Source organism: Melanerpes formicivorus, unplaced genomic scaffold (genome assembly GCF_026170545.1).
Source record: "Melanerpes formicivorus ecotype bairdi unplaced genomic scaffold, bMelFor1.0.p_v2 SCAF_39, whole genome shotgun sequence".
NCBI lineage: Eukaryota > Metazoa > Chordata > Aves > Piciformes > Picidae > Melanerpes > Melanerpes formicivorus.
This window is the reverse complement of record NW_027142391.1, coordinates 673,669-690,020: the sequence shown is the minus strand read 5'-3', so window position 1 is coordinate 690,020 and position 16,352 is coordinate 673,669. Positions and strand designations below refer to the sequence as shown.

General features: G+C 58.7%; 1 long non-coding RNA gene across 2 annotated transcripts; it reads left to right on the top strand.

The window, feature by feature from the left end:
- The first annotated feature begins 5,259 nt into the window (after positions 1-5,259).
- On the top strand, positions 5,260-16,042 carry LOC137451051 (uncharacterized). 2 transcript variants are annotated; one of them, XR_010989718.1, is made up of 6 exons: positions 5,260-5,344; positions 5,738-5,836; positions 11,063-11,157; positions 12,304-12,417; positions 14,231-14,340; positions 14,848-16,042. It is a non-coding gene; the product is annotated as an uncharacterized lncRNA (long non-coding RNA). The 2 variants fall into 2 exon arrangements; XR_010989717.1 differs by having other exon boundaries at positions 5,260-5,836.
- Positions 16,043-16,352: the final 310 nt, after the last annotated feature.

The window sequence follows — 16,352 nt, the reverse complement described above, 5'->3', positions numbered from 1 at the left end:
AGAGAGCAGCAAGGCCTTGGCTCTTCACTGAGTCTCAGGCTGCCTGGGGAGTCTGTGCCTTCAAGGATGCTGCAGCTGGGTGGATGATAAAGCAGTTTTCAGGTGTTTCCACGGGGAGCTTGGTGCTGCTCACCACAGCCCATGGTGGCTGAAGGGCGCTGAGGTGCTGGAAGGACATCCAAGGTGATGCCTCTGTGCTGGGCAAAGTCCTCTTGAGCAGTTCAGCCAAGTAAGAGAAGAGAACTTCGTAGCTCAGCCCTGCAGAGGGATAATTCATGAGTGTTCTTCATCTGGGAAGTGACTGCCTCTAGATGTGGCTGGGAGCTGGGCCCATGGTCCCACCCCGGGCACGGAGCGAGCCGGCGGGCAGGGACGCCGCGTGGGGAGCAGCCTTTGCTGTCCTTGGTGCAGCTCTCTGGGGACAAACAGAAAGGTTTCATCTGCAGGGCTTCCACTCAGGCACCTTCCAAAGGAACTGGACTAACCCTCTGTAGTGAGGGAGTATTAAATCTGAGAGGATTTGCAGCAGAAGCGAGTTTCACATCCTCGGTTCCGCACCCAGGAAATCAGCCGCTGAGTCCAAGCCCCGTCAGAAACAGTTACCAAGAGAGGAGGGGGAAAGAGAGAAAGAAAGAAAAGAAGAAACTCTGAATCTGCAGAGAAGGAGAAACACAAAGTCTCTGGTGTGAAGCAGAGGCGTCTCTCCCTGGGGAATGTGATAATTTATAATGAAACATTATCTGCAGCCCCATATGCTACATTTGCTATTTATGGCTAATTTGCTTAAGCATTTCTAATGTGCACCCCAAGGGAGGACAATTTGTCTTTGGGCAGCTGCTGGCCAGGGAGGGAGGGAGGGAACCAGGCACTTCCTCATCCCAGCCACCGGCAGCCGAGGAGCTCAGCGAGGACCTTGGAGATCCCTGCGGGGAGGCTGCTCCTGCTCAGGTCCTGCTCTCACCCAGCTCCCTGGGGCACAGCTGGGGTGCCCCCAGTGCTGCAGGGACCCCCAGGGCAGGAGCCACAGGCTGGGGGATGCCTCCAGCACATCTATAAAAGAGGCCATGATGGTGATCAGAGGGCTGGAGAACCGCCTCTAAGGGGACAGGCTGAGAGCCTTCCAGTACCTGAAGGGGCTTCAGGAGAGCTGGGAAGAGACTTTTGGCAAGGGCTGGGAGTGACAGGATGAGGAGTAATGGATTGGAGCCTGAGAAGGGTAGGTTGAAACTGGAGATGGGGAAGAAATTCTTTCCAGTGAGGGTGGTGAGACACAGGCTCAGGTTGCTCAGGGGTGTTGTGGATGTCCCCTCCCTGGAGGTGTTCAAGGCCAGGCTGGATGAGGTGGGGAGGTGTCCCAGCAGGGGGATTGGAACTGGGTGATCTCTGAGGTCCCTTCCAGCCCAAATCATTCTAGGATCCTATGAGCCCTGTGCTCAAGGAGCTAACCTCCTGTGCTAACCCTTTCTGGTGTGAAAAGCTTAGGAGGCAGGGCTACCATGAGGGGCACTCATCCCTCCTGGCCAGACCTGAGGCTGAGGAAAGTGCTCTGCCCGTCCTGCCTGGTGCCCTCAGGTTCCACCCAGGAGCTGTGCTGGCAGGGGCAGCAGGGCTGAAAATGATGACTGCTCCTCTCAGCCTTGCTGGGAGGCTGAGTGGATCCTGGGACATAGACACCACAGTCCAGGCAGCAGGTAGCACTGCTCTGCTCTTCCTGGCTGCTGCTCAGCCACAGACAGTTCAATCACATCCCAGGGAGGGGTGGGGAACCAGGAGGACTTCTGAATCACTCTCTGCATCACTAAAATATTTTCAGATCTGATCCTAGATGTCTCAACAAGATGTTCACAAATCAGCTCAGGAATACATCTCCCTGCCTCTGATGTTCAAATTTCGCCCTTGAGCTCTCAGAGGAGGAAAAAAACAACCACCACAAACCAACACAACAAAAAGGCAGAAGAGTTCAAGATTTCCTCCTGGGGTTTGACCCAGATGGCTCCTCAGGAGCACACAGAGCAGCCAGGGCACGCAGGGCCAGCCAGAGCCTGGGGGGTGATGGCCCCCACGGCAACGACCCCACTGCAGAATACGACTTGGGCTGGCTGAAGCCCTGCACAGCCGCAGCTGCTGATGGGAATGAGGTTTGGCTCTGGGGCGAGGGGGCAGCTTCAGAGCTCTGCATGCGTGGGGCTGCGATTCACTGCCAGCATCACAGAGCCTCTGAGGTCATCGAGTCCCACCGGCAGGGGAGGCTTAGGTCGGAGACGAGGAAAAATGTCTTTGCTGCAGGAGTGGTCAGCGACTGGCAGAGGCTGCCCGGGGGTGGTGGAGTGTTGGGGAGGATTTGCCTTTGCTCGAATCAGAGAGAGCTCAGAGAAGAATGCAAACACTTTGTGAGGAAAGGAGGGGAGCTGGATGGGATCTGGTTGGATGGCTTAAAGTGTTGGTTTGTTACTTGACCTACTGTGTGCCTTGACTGCACGTGTGCCAGTAGAGAACAGCCAATTCAGGTGTGAGACCTTTGCCTTCAGAAAGCCTCCAGACCCCTGCTGTGTGACGTAGGAAAGGTCTTTGCTTGCTTACATCTGGTGCTGAAAGCATCGCCCCGGGGCGAATCCGAGCATCTACACTTTTGCAGTGGAGTCCCCAGCCCTGGAGGCATTCAGGAAAGATGTGGCCACGGCACTTGGGGACACAGCTTGGTGGCCATGGTGGTGCCAGGCCAGTGCTTGGACTCAGTGATCCTGGAGGCCTTTTCTAATCGAAATGATTCAATGATTCTGTGATTCTAAGACCACCATGGCCGGTGGCAGCGCCCTGCTCAGCACCAGCAGCACTGTGCCAGGCTGTGCCATGCCGTTCCCTGTTCCCTCTCCCTCTGGAAGCCGAACAGCTGCCTGATGTGTGACCAGGGATCTAACACCTCCCGACACAATATCAGCCTCCTGGAGTCGCTTTCAATGGAGGAAATCAAAGGGAGCCATTAGAGCTCATTACCATTTTAATCTCCAGCGCTGCAGATCCCTTTGCTGTCGTTCTCCCTGGATGTGCTTTGTGCTGGCACCGGCTGGCACCGCTCCCCCCAGCCCTGGTGCTCTGAGGAGCACCCAGCTGGAACCAGCAGCACAAGAGGAGCAGCCACGCACGGCCCTCTCCCAGGCAGGCTCTGGAGGGAAGCACAGGCTGGGAGCGCTGGAGCTCGGTGGGCAGCCTGGGTTGTGGAGAGGGAAGGTCAAGAACAAGAGCGCAGCAAAGCTCCTCCTGGGCGTCGGTGCTCCCGCCGGCAGCGGGAGGGCTCCTCGGTGCTTCTCATCTTACAGCCGGTTTGCTCCGAGCTGTGAAAGGACAAATGGGGAAGATGGGCTCTGCCAGGCTGCTGCCAGGCTCTGGAAGCCTTCATCTTCCCCAGCCCTCGCAGCACCATCTCCTCTTCCCCAGCAGATGCCAGAGCCGCTTGCTTTTGCCAAACTCAGAGTTAGCAGCTGTCTGGAAAGTGAAGCCTCTTGATGTTTCTCCAGTCCCCTTCCAGAGCTTCCTCCTGGGTGTACTCCCTCTCCTACCTTGCTGAGATGCCAGCAGTGCCAGCTGCCCATGGAGAGCTGGGAAGCAGCCTCCATCCCTCTGTGCCTCTTGGAAGGGATGGACTCAACCCCTCGTTGCGCTCCAGCTGCTCCCTCAGCCCTTGAACACTCAAGGAACTCAGTGCATCCCTCTGAGCCTCTCTGCCCTTTCTGAAGACATGGAGGGTTTGGAATTCCTCATGGGAATCGTGTTCTAATGGGGAGAGATTCAGAGCAGCAGCAGAGGCTTCTGGAGCAGGGAAGATGCTTTGGTGCAGCTCTGCTCTTCAGCATGGTGAATATTCCATCTCCAAAACGGTTTCCACCTCCCAGCTCTGTGAGCTTCTGTGACACATGGTTCTGTCTCTCCGTGCACAGAAGTTCCCTTTCTACTCCCTGGGGCTTTGTCTTGCTGTGGTTAAGGTTCAGGACACTGTGGGGTTGATTTCCCAGTGCTGGCTGCTCTGAGTTTTCTTCCCGGGGTGCCACAGATGTGAATTCCAGCTGCAGCCAGGCTGGGAGCACTGGGAGATGATGTACAGCCAGGACAAGATGGTCCAGCTGCACACAGCTCTTGCCTCAGCCACCAGGCAGCTTTTGGGGGTTTCTCCGGGCAGCCTGGCACTGTGCTGCTGCTGGAAACCCTCCTGGCCGTGGGAGCAGCAGGTGGTCCCTGGCCGTTGCTATTTAATGCCCCAGCCCTGCACAGAGGCAGAGTGTGGGAAAGCAGAGAGTGTGAGTGTGCTCAGGTTGCCGCTGAGCTGGGGCTGCCCTCCTGGAGCAATGTCCTGGGTGGAAAACAAAGTCCTGGTGACACACACAGAGCCCCTGAGCCCTGTCTGCTTGCCCCTTAACTCTGCAGAGCCCCAGAGCTCGGCTGAACCACTGCAAGACCTGGAGCTGCACACAGCTGCCTCTGCTCTGCCCTGTGCAGGAGGAGCCAGCAGCCTTCCCCAGGTCCCCTCCTTTCCAGGGAAGTCTGTCCCCTGCCCAGGCTTTAGCACAGGATTGTAATCTTTTGCCATGAGCAGAGGTTGGGTTTTGACAGCCAAATTAATATTCATTATTCATCAGGGGAGAAAACGCTGAGCTGTTTATCATTGCTTCATTAGATTTAGCCAAATACCAGCTCAACATAATTAGTTGCATAAACTCCCGTGGCAAGGCTTGCGATTTGTAGCCAAAAAAGAGCATTTAAGCAAGGAGGGTGGAAATCAGAGCGGGAGGTCTTAGTGGGGTCCCGATCTCGGTGCTGGAGGAAGGGGAACAGGGATGGGCAACCCTTGCCTGGTGCCAGAGCCAGGCGGAGAGGAGCTCGGGGAAGTCCCTCCTGCTCTTTGTTATCTCAGATATCACTTTCCCCCCGCACCATCGGCTTGGTGCCATGCTCCTGGCATGGGACACCTGTGACCTGCACAGCTGAGCCCGGGGAGGGGGCAGGGGAAGGGAACCTCCTTGGCCACTCTCCTCAGCTGCAGTTTCATTTAGTTTGCTTTTGTTCTGGTTGATCACGGCGGCGCCCATGGGGGATGGAGAGGAGGTTGGACCTCCCTCCAGGTGCTCCTGTCGGGCTTTGTGGGCGGGGAAACACAACCCAGTCCTCCTTCCTACACTCTTAATTAAACTAATTAAGCCTTCCCCCTCCCACTGTGCTTCCCTGCCAATAAAAGCAATAGAAGTGGGGGAGGGGGAGAAGCTAGAGAGTCCCAGCGGTGATGTCCTGCTGCAGCTCTGCTCCATCCTAGCCTGCCGGAGCCCACCCAGGGACGCTCTCCAGCGTGTGGAAGGTAGATCAGTTCTCCTCCTCCTCCTCCCCCGGGTCCTGACCAGCATTAAATACCTCTGAGAGGCACCTGATGAGCTAGCAAAGGCTCTTCTCTGCCTTTCAGATCCACTCGCTAATTGCGAAGTGCGTTCATTTTCGCACCCTGCCATCCCATAATTGCTGTTGGATCCCGCGCACAATGAGCCTGATTTCACTGTATACATGTTTCTCCTTCTCCCGAACCCCCGCTGGCGGTGAGACACCTAATTAACAGCAGAGCTTTCAAAGTCTCCCTAACAAATGCCTCCCTGTGTTCCTCGGCACAAGGACTCTCATTAGCCGAGCCGCGCTTTGTGATTATTTATACCCCTGCTATAATTAAAAATTCGGAAAGCTAATTACAATTATCCATCAGGTTTCCAGCCTGCCAGCGCTGGAGATCTCCACCTTTTCCACCATTGTTCCGGTTTAACTGGAATCCCCTCGTCCTTCAAGCTCCTTTTGTTGCGTGCAGGTTGGTGCCGGCAGCGGCAGCGGCGTTTGCGCTGCCCGCGGGGAGGGGAAGCAGCTCCTGGGGCCTCCCAGAGCTGCGGGAGGGAGCAAGGGGCTCACACGCGTGTGCAAGGGGCCTGAGGGAGCAAGGAAGGGGCTCACACGCGTGTGCAAGGGGCCTGAGGGAGCAAGGAAGGGGCCCACATGTGTGTGCAAGGGGCTTGAGGGAGCAAGGAAGGGGCTCACACGCGGGTGCAAGGGGCTTGAGGGAGCAAGGAAGGGGCTCACACGCGGGTGCAAGGGGCTTGAGGGAGCAAGGAAGGGGCTCACACGCGTGTGCAAGGGGCCTGAGGGAGCAAGGCAGGGGCAGTGTGCAAGGGGCTTGAGGGAGCAAGGAAGGGGCTCCCATGCAGTGCAGGGTGTTTGAGGGAGCAAGCAAGGGGCTCATGCACCTGTGTAAGGGACCTGAAGGAGTGTGCAAGGTGCTCAAGCGAGTGTGCAAGATGTTTGCACACACAACCAGGGTGCTCACACATGCATGCAAGGCCCTGGGGATGCCCCTCTGTGGTGCCAAGGAGCAGCCCCCGGCAGCAGTGAGGGTCCCCTGCCATCACCAGTTGCCCCCCATGGCGACCCAGGAGTTGAGCTGGGGGCTGCACCCCCCCCCCATCCCCACCCCTGGCCGTGGCATCCACATCCTCCCTGTGCCACAACCCCCCTGTGGCACCTCTGGGGGTTCCAGAGCGGGGCTGGGGGGGGACAGTGACAAATGGCTTTCGGAGGGAGCCTGTTCCCTGCGCGAGCTGAGGCTGGGAAGTCATAATCTTAATATGAACATCTTTAAATATCCTCCCTAATGGGCTCATTCTTTAATTTCCTGAAGCAATGACAGTTTCAACAGACCCTAGATCACGGCTGGGATGGGATCTGTCACCCACTGCCTGAATTATATTTCATCCTTTATTTTTATCAGCTCCGCTGACTTATTTATTAGGCTGGGAGGCTGCCTGGCTCCGCTGCGGCCTGCGCCTCGCTGCGGCTCGGGGAGGGGAGGCGGTAGCTCAGAAAGCCATTTGCACAGCGGCTCCGTAACTCCAGGCCACGTCTGAGGCTGCTTCGTGCTGAGTGAAGCCCTGTAGATAAACTGTTATTCATGGTGATGCCTGAGGAGTCCTTGGCAGCCCCCGGAGAGCGCTGCCTGCCTCTGAAGGGCTACCCCTGCCATCGATTTCTGGGGAACAAAGGGCGACTTCCCCAGCTGCCACCTGGGTCTCACCTTGCAGCTCTGGCTTCCGCTGAAAACCAAACCCTGAGCTATGTGTGGCTGCAGAGAGAGCCCTGGGAAGTGCTTCCCGGTGGGATTGCCTCAGGTGGCTGCTCCCTGGGTCAGTGCCAGCCCCCATGCCAGCAGGAGGGGGGGAACCCCTGTGGGTTTCCTTGCTGGGCATCCCTGGGTGTGCCTGCATGGCATATGGATGGTTTGCCCTGACGTGCAGGAGGGAAGGTGACTTCCCACCTGGCTCATGCCCCACTTGCTCCCCTCAGAGCCCCATCCTCCCAGAGCTCCCTCCTGGCAGGCCAGCCTGCAGCAGACCCCAGCCAGGCTTCCAGCATCTGGACACTGCAGGCAGAGGTCTTGCTGAGCCAACAGAGCATCTGGTGGTGTTGTCCTGGATGCCTTCCCATGCTCCTTGCTCTGCTCTTGCCTTGGCTCTGTGGTGTGTGAGCCCCTGGGAGCAGTGAGCACCTCCTACCCCAGGCACTGCCAGCACCAGGGTGGCTGATGCCATCTGGGAGCCTCGCTGGGCATGGCACAGCAGCTCCTGCAAACGTGCTGCCAGCAAATGTTGGTGACCTCCAGCCAGCCACAGCTCTGGGGGCAGGGAGTTTTCTGGGCAGAAGGTGGAGAGCAGAAGGGAGCTGGGGGAGCAGGGGGGAAGCACAGGAGCAGCTCTGCGAGCTTCTGCCGAGCCCCAGCGAGTGCCAAAGCTAAAGCAGTGCCTCCACTGGGCATGCCCCGTGCCAGCCATTAGCGGTGTGCTTGTTCTGTCATTGCTCCCAGACAGTCACGGGGAAGCATTTGTCCTCTGAGCCAGGGGGAAATTAGAGAGTGCCCTGAGCTGGATTGGTCAGCCAAAAATAATGTACAGCTTTATCCTTGGGAGGAAATTGGGCATTGATTGGAGGACAGAAGTTGGGCACAACACTCGCAGCAAAGTGACATTCCTGTGTGCTGGGAGGCGCAGGCACAGCTCCGGGGGTAAATCACCAGCTCCTGCTGCTCCACCCCTGCTCACAGCACCGCGGCTCTCGCTGGGCTGTGTCGGGGCAGCAGCTGAGATGCTGCCGCGGGGGTGGGGGGCTCAGCACCTCGGGTGGGGCAGGGTTTGGGCAGCTCACACAGACCCTGCCCTGAGTCATCACGGGGGGGAGGTGTGTTGGCTTTGGTGTAAAAGCAGGCAGCTGCCAGCCTGTCCTCTACCTGTCCTGCTGTGTGCTCTGCAGCTCTGCCAGCGGTGGGCTGGGATCAGACCAGTCCAGGGAACTGCTTCCCTCGTCAGGTGTGTGGGCTTTGCACCAACAGCTGATTTCTGAGTCTCTCCTCATTAAAAATCTCCCAAGCCAGGCTTTGCAATCCTTCAGCTCCCACAGCGAGGGATGTTAAAAGGCTCCTCCGGCTCGGTTAATGAGGAGATTGCTCCTATTGCTGCTGACACAACAGCAGGAGGAGCTGAGCCTGGGTTCCTCCTGGATAAAGGCTGAGCAGAGACTCAGAGGAGAGCTTTTGTTAGAGCATTCTGCTGGCGTGAGCTGCCTGCTGCTGCCTGCCCGGTGAGCAAGCCAGGAGCCTCCCTGCTCGGTGCTGGGGAGCGTGGCAGGCCCAGCACGGGGTGCTGGAGGGATGAGCTGCTGCCATTCAGGAGTAAAAGGCCCACAGCAAAATCCTGCCTGAGGATTTCCCCAGGAGCTTGTCGGAGCTGACAGCTCCTCCAGCTCTGTGCAGGCTTCTGCAGTAATTCAGTTCCTGTGCATCAGCCTGGAGCAGTGGGAGCTCAGGTCAGGCTGGCAGACCTGCAGTGTGCTGGGCAGTGGCTGTATCCCTGGCACTGCCTGGCAGCAGAGCTGCTCTGGGTCCAGGAGAACTGATGTGCATCAGGGCGAGGAGGTGCTGCCCGTGGCCTGTCTCACCTCACTGCTGCTGCAGCCCAGGACAGCCACGAAGCAAGCACCAAGCTGCCAGCTCCTGCTCTCCAGGGGACAGTCCCTTAGCAGGTGATTTGCTTCCAGTGCCAGGCTGAGGAGTCCTGGGTGAGCAGCACAGTGATGCCTGGGCTGGGATGCTCCTTTGGGGCAAGCTGCCCAGCCCCTTCAGCTGGAGACACTTTGCCCACCACAGCCCATCCAAGCCAGGAGATGTTTCTCTCAGCCCTATGAATATTTGAAGGAACTTGCAGGATCTCAAGGGCTCCCTGTCTGCCCTTCTCAGGAGTGGTAATGATCTCTGAATGTGAAATTAGGAATAATTATAACCCATTCATCCCTCTAATAATGACTGAAATCATTCCAGTGCTGCTTGGCAGAAGTTCTCTGTAAGTTTTCCATCCTGCCTGAGCTGAAGCAGATCCAGCACTGATTGTCTTGGATACTTCTCTTTGCTCCTGTTCTGATGCTCAAGGTGGTGAGTGGCCCTCTCTGGAGCGGCCCTGGCTCTCCCAGTCCTGCCCACAGGCTTGGGCACTCCTGAGAGCACACAGGATGTGTGCCAGTGCTGGGGCACTCCCCGGGCTCTGCCCCTCCAGTTCCTCTCCCTGTGTGGGAAAAGGCCTCCAGAGCTCTCCTGGTGTTCGTTGAATTGATTTTGCTGTGGCTTTAATTAGCAAGAGGGGGCTCCAGCTCCAGCTCCGTGGTAATGAGGGCATTGTCTGTAGCTCATTTATGTCTTTCCATTTAATTTCCATCAGTCCTCAGCTCATTGCATTTTCCCCCTTCAAATAACTCACTGGTAATTACCTGCTCTCACACGGGCACGACGCTGCCATCCCATCAGCGGGGCTGAGAGGCTGCTGGTAGCGGAAACGGTGGAGAGATCCAGCTCTGAGTGACAGGAGCCATGGTCCCTCCTGTGCCAGCCCCTGGGGAGCTCCTTGCCTGACAGGGCACTGTCCAGGTCCTCAGTTCGTGGGCACGAAGCGTCCAGGAGCTGGGAAGCCACCAGGAGAGGCAGAGCAAACGTTTCAGTTCCAGCAGCGGCTTGAGGCGTTCTCAGGCACGTCTGAGGACAGAGAGCCAAGTGCTCCATTCCCAGAGCTAACACACACAGAGACAAGGAGAGAAAAGGAGCTTATGACTAAACGTTCCAGCAGCCTGAAGAGCACAGCAGTATTTTAAGCTGCTGCCTGCTATCTTTGGACTCTGACTCTCCGATGAGTAACAAAATATTTGCTTTCCCCCTCTCTGTGTCTGTCATCTCACCAGCTGAATCTTGTCCTATTGACCCAAAGAACCTCAATTTCAAAGCTATTAAAACCTAATTTTCTATAGCAGGCTCCTGAGACAGGCACTGCCTTTCATGGAATAATTCATCTCCTCCCTCTGAAGAGCAGGGAGCAGAGCAAGAGGCTGGAGGAGTTCAAAGGCAGCCCGGGCTGGAGCCGGCGCAGTGGCTGCTGCTGCCCCCCGCGGCAGAGTCCTTCCAGGGGGAGCAGGAACGCTCCTCGGATGAGGGCCTGCGTGCCAGCCGGGGGCCAGCAGCTCTGTTGACACAGGACAACTGCTCTGCGGTGATAAAGCCCAAAGCCTGTGCCACACCGTGTGCCACCCTGCTGGCAGGAGTGTGGGCAGCCGAGGGCACCATGGGAGGGCCTTCTCCTCCCTCTCCCCCCCTTCTCCTCCCTCTCCCCCCCTTCTCCTCCCTCTCCCCCCCTTCTCCTCCCTCTCCCCCCCTTCTCCTCCCTCTCCCCCCCTTCTCCTCCCTCTCCCCCCCTTCTCCTCCCTCTCCCCCCCTTCTCCTCCCTCTCCCCCCCCTTCTCCTCCCTCTCCCCCCCTTCTCCTCCCTCTCCCCCCCTTCTCCTCCCTCTCCCCCCCTTCTCCACCCTCTCCCCCAGGGGCTCAGGGCCTTGTGTGCTGCACTGGTGCAATGGTTGCTTAGCTCCCGAGCCTGTCAGGGCTCCAGGGAGATGCTGGAGGAGTTTGGAGCTGCTGGGTGGGTCAATCCCACATCCCTGTCGCTTTCTTTGCCAAAATACAGATGAAATGGAGGAGCAAGGCACGACAGGATGATGGCTGAGCTGCCTCTCCACACCCGGAGGAGGGCTTGCAGAGGAGCCAAGCCACGATCCCAAGGTGGGAAGCTCTCTTCCAGTCTATCACGAAGGAGCAGATTGGGAAGGCTGGTGCCAGGTTTCGTCACTGATCAAAGCGCAGGCGGGGGATGGGGATGGTCACAGCAAAGGAGAATGCCACTGGGGGGCTGGCACCTCCTCTTGGTTGCTGGGTGTCTGATGACTGAGCAAACATCCCGAGGCTGCCCTCTCTGAGAGGCCCACAGGATGTGTCTGGCCAGGGGACGAGTGCGAGAGGGACTCGGAGTCATGGGCAGAGCTGGCAGCAAGCTGAGCAGAGTAAGTCAGGAACCTGAGGGCTCTCTGCTGCAGCATTAAGAAACCAGTGGGAAATGGATTGACTTTGCTGCTCCGTGCTGCAGTGGGGCCCTGGAGGTGCCCCCCAGCTCTCCCCTCCCATACCAAAGTGTCAGCAAACCCTGCAGCTGGTGGGGCTCTGAGCCACGGCTTAATATCCTCCGTGGTGATAACACTTTGTTGGATAAGTGCTTCCTAAACCCTGCAGATAGACAGAGTATCTGGAGTGGCATTTTGAAAGGGAAAATTGAGACAAGATTCATTACAGGCCCCAGTAAATGTCAAACATTTTATCAGTGTGTAAAGTGTGCTGCTGAGCTGCCTGCTCCCCCCCAGCTTGATTAAAACTATCAATGCCTTTTTAATATTAATATTATTCTCTCCTCCCTGCTGCCTCTTGGGTTAGTTGCACTGCCAAGGGAGGGCTGCTGCTGGTGGAGGAGGAGGTGTGGGCAGCGGGGGGCCCACATCTTCGCTCAGCCCTGGTGAGGTGGGTGCCTGACTTGGCTCTGCCCCAGGGAGGGAGGCAGCCCCCCACGCAGCGCCCTGGCCTGGCCTGAGCTCTGCTGCCGTGGGATCCCCAACCTTGAGCAGCCTCCCAGACCCAGTCCTGCTTGGAAATGCTCCTGCACGCCTCTCCTGCAAGGAGAGCTGTCTCTAACAGGTCCTTCTCGCCAAGCTGTGTTTAATTAAAAGCTGGCTCTTTGTTGCCTGTGCTAATTAGCACTCTCTGCTCGGAGGCTCAGACTCAATCAATATCTAAATCCGTGCTCTAAATCTAGCACAATAATAAATAGCTGCACAGGCTGGCACAGAAGGATCCCAAAGTTGTCACTGTCATCATCTGCAGCAGGAACTCAGCACCACCAGAGCCAGCCCACGGGGCCGGGGAGGGCTCCTGCCTGTCCCCAGAGACTCCTCAAGTTTGCTGCAGTTTTCCTCCAGAAGCTGCCCCTGCGTCCAGGTAGGAGAGCCCTGCCCCCTGCCCATTGCTGCCTACCCTGCTGCACCCCCTGAGCACATTTTGACTCCACATTGCTGATGCTGAGAGGGCAGCAGCTCACCAGAGCCCAGGTGCCAGGCAGTGGCAGAGATGTGCCCTGGCGCCTCCCGTGCCCCTGGCACCTCGCGGCGGCGCTGCGCCCCGGCTCCGCAGCGCTCTTTGCAGGGTCACTGGCACAGAGGTGTGAACGGGGAGGGGAAAGGGCTGCAGGGAGAAGCCCAGGGAGGTTGCTCTGCCGTGCTAAAACAGACGTTTAATGGTGCTGGGCAGCACTGCTGTGCGCTCCAGGGGCAGGGAGTGACTCAGCCCTGCTGACTTTGCCTCCCAGCTCTGGCACGTTGCAGACGAGGGAGCTGGTGTCCTGGCTGGACAGCCTTGGTGGCTTTGGGACATGGTGGTCTTGTGCCTAGGGCTGGGTGGGAGCTGGTAGCTCTGCCCTGGCACCCCGGGGGGTGTCTGCAAAGGAGGGGCAGAGCTGGAAAATGCCCTGTGGGGATAACTTTAGGGCTGCCTCAGCACTGCTGCTCCCCCCTGCGTGGTGCTGGACCCTTCCTCCTAAATCCCACCCCGGGGGCAGCGTGGGGGAGGTTGGAGCCAGCACTTCATGACCAGGGCCGGGGGGTTATTTATTTTCCTAGGGATGGGCTGGGAGCAGGAGGCTGACGTGAGCACAGGGAAGAAGGATGGTTGGCAACTCCCAGCCGTGCAGCCCCACAAATCTCCGTGATTCACAGTTACATAAAGCTGCTCATACAGTAAACAATCTTGTTAATAGCAGCAGCAGGGCAGGGGCCGGTGTAATCCAGCCAGTGTGGCTAACAGGATTGATGGGCGCCCTCCCTGCGCTCCCTGCCGAGGCAGAGAGATCCTGCAGATCTTCCAGGCGCTCGGTTTTGTCCTCAGCAGGGAGGAGAGAGGAGGTTTCTCCAGACTTCCCTCTCCGAGGCTGGGCAGGCACCAGCTGGGTTTTGCCTTACCGTGGTGGCTCTGCTCCTGCCGTTTGCTGCTCCTGGGAAGGTGGGATCTGGGCTGTGGTCCTGGGAAAGAAGGTTGGGATCTGGGCCGTGGTCCTGGGAAAGAAGGGTGGGATCTGGGCTGTGGTCCGGGGAGAGGAGTGGGATGGGACAGGCTGTGGAGCAGGAGAGGTTGGAGCTGGTGTCAGCAGGGCCTTTGCAGGCAGCTGTGGTCGTTCAGGGAGAACAGCAGCGCTGCCTTCCCCATGTCCCTGAGCTGTTTGTGCTGGCAGCTCTCCCCTCCCATCACCCCCTGGAGCCCCTCACCCCTTGTTCTCAGATATGAGATGTGGGAGAGTTTTCTCCTTCCAGAGGCACCACCTGCAGTGTGCCTGAACCTGGGGGCTCTGTGCAGCACCAGCACTGCTCTGGGGGTCTCAGGGATGAGCCCCCCCAAACCCTGCCCCCAGCCCCTCTCTCTGGCTGTGCCGTTTGGAGGAGCAGAGAGGTGCTGCAGATAGCCAGGATAAGGTGGGCAGCTGCCAGGGCTCCACTGGAGTGCAATGAAATGTTATCAGTGTGCTTTAATTAGCTACTTGGAGATCCAGGGTCCAGCTTGGCAGTGGCAAGGAGCAGCCTGTTAATGGGCTGCCTGATTGCCCAGGAAGGGCACCATGGGCACAGCAGCAGGCAGAGTCCTGGTGGGAGCAGGACCAGGAGCCCCTCCCTGAGGAACTCTGCACTGCTCTATTTTCCCTGGCCCCACCAGTGTGGAGGAAACCGTGGTAAGCTGAAGAGCCATCTGTCATCTTTCCCTACAGCCTTGTGAAGTGCAAGGAGAGAGACAACTGAGAGATGGCATCTTGGCATCCCTGCACCACAGCATATGCTCTGCGTGCATAAACCCAGCCCATTACCGGGCAGGCAACAGGTAGGGAGGCAGCCTGCTGGGGTGGGCTGGGGCTTGGGAGGGCGAGTGGTGGCCTCCCAGCTGTCCCTTGCTAAGATGCTGCCTTCCCAGTGGGTGTTTGTGGTGGGTACTGCCAGGTAGGACACCACCACCCCAGCCTCAGTGCTGCCTGGGCCCCAGCGATGCCCCACACGGCTGTGGGGTGCTCAGGCCGGGTCCTGCCAGGGAGGACACCGGTACCACAGCCCCAGCGATGCCCAGCAGGGCTGTGGGTGTTCAGGCTGGGTCTGCCAGGGGGGACACTGGTACCCTGGCCCCAATGATGTCCTCCCTGCATGGCTGCAGGGCGCTGGGGCCGCCCAGCCCTTGCCGTGGCTGGGGCCTGGGATGCAGCATCGCTCACAGGCACAATCCACATTGCCAGCTGAGAGCTCTTGGGGCTGCTCTGTACGAGGTCCAGCTGCTGGCTGCAGGTTCCCTAATTCCCTTTTCCCCTCTTTCTTTTCTTCAAATCCCTGCTTCCCTCAGGGGCAGAGCTCGTCCCAGCACCGCCTCGGGCAGCAAGGGAGGGACCTCGTGGAGCTTCCTTCCTTCCAGCGCCTATTTAATTAGCAGGCAGTTTGGTGGTGCTCGAGCTGAGGATCACTTCGTAGCCCAGAGGATCCAGGTGAACTTGTTGCTTCCGAGTCCCTCGCTGTGGTGCACCGCAGCTGGTGGGGATGCTGTGGAATGTTCGCAGCCACTCGCCTCTGGAAATGCACTTTGCTGCCACCACTTCGCCTCACTTGAACCTTTTTCTTTGAGGCTGTATGCAAAGGAAGCTGCCCGGGGAGGTGTTTCTCGCCCAAGTGGGGACGCAGGCTCTTGAAGCTGTTGTGCTGGAGAGCAGTAACAATGATCTGTGCTTTCATGGCAGCGGCGGGAGATGCCCACAGGCAGCTGAGCCCTGAGAGGGGGAAACCCCCCCGGGGACACGCGGAGCCAGCAGCAGCTTCCCATGGGGTGAGCTCTTGAGACGGTAATTTGGTGATTTCCTTCCAAGCATGCGGGCTGCTGGAGAGCTGCAGCCCCTCTGTGATTGAAGAGGAGAGGGGAAAGCGAGAGGCCCTTAGTGCGTTGTTAATGACTGCAAATATTGCCCTTCTCGGCAGCCCCAGGGAGCCACAGCAGCACTGGAGATGGTTTGAGTGAGGCCGTGGGGCCTTTGGAGCCACGTGGAGGACCAGCCTGCCCTGCACGGGTTGAAAGAGCCACTCGTGGCCTCTGTGTTGCTCACTTTGGAGCAGTCTGGGAAAATGGAGAGAAGAGGGGGGAGGGGGGGGAAGAGAGAAAGAAAACCATGAGACGAGTCTGAGTTCAGGGAGGGAAAGGGCAAGGCTGGATTCGTGCTGCGGAGTGGGTCTGGCGCTCCGAGCACAAGCAGCAGCAGCTGGTTGCCTTGCACGTACAGGGCAGGGTTGGGGCAAACCCTCCCAGGAGCTTTGAGTTTTCTGTTCAGTGATTCTGAGCTGTTTGCCTCCCGTGCCTGCTGAGGCGGGGGGGGGGTTCCAGGCAGCTCCTGGATCACCCCCTCCTGGCTCCATCCCCGGGCAACCCGGTGAGCAAAGGACCTGGAAACGTTTCCCACCGAGCTCCATCAGGAGCTGCTCCTGGTGCAGCACCCACTCGGCCTGGCCAGGCCCCCCCCGGCCCCCTCCTCAGCCCTCCTCCCGCGCTGTCCCCCCCCTCCTCAGCCCTCCTCCCGCGCTGTCCCCCCCCTCCTCAGCCCTCCTCCCGCGCTGTCCCCCCCCTCCTCAGCCCTCCTCCTGCGCTGTCCTCCCCCCTCCTCAGCCCTCCTCCCGCGCTGTCCCCATGCGGCAGACCCTGCAGCAAGGGGCAGCTCTCTGGCGGCTGCAGCTCCTTACTCCCGTGGGATCCAGGTGACCTCCGGGTTTCCAGGGGCGCACAAGGTGGAGTGGGAGGACACAGCCGCAGCTCAGCTGGCTGCTGGCAGCCCCCGCAGAGCCTCCACCGCTCAGCGATGGCTTTTAGCG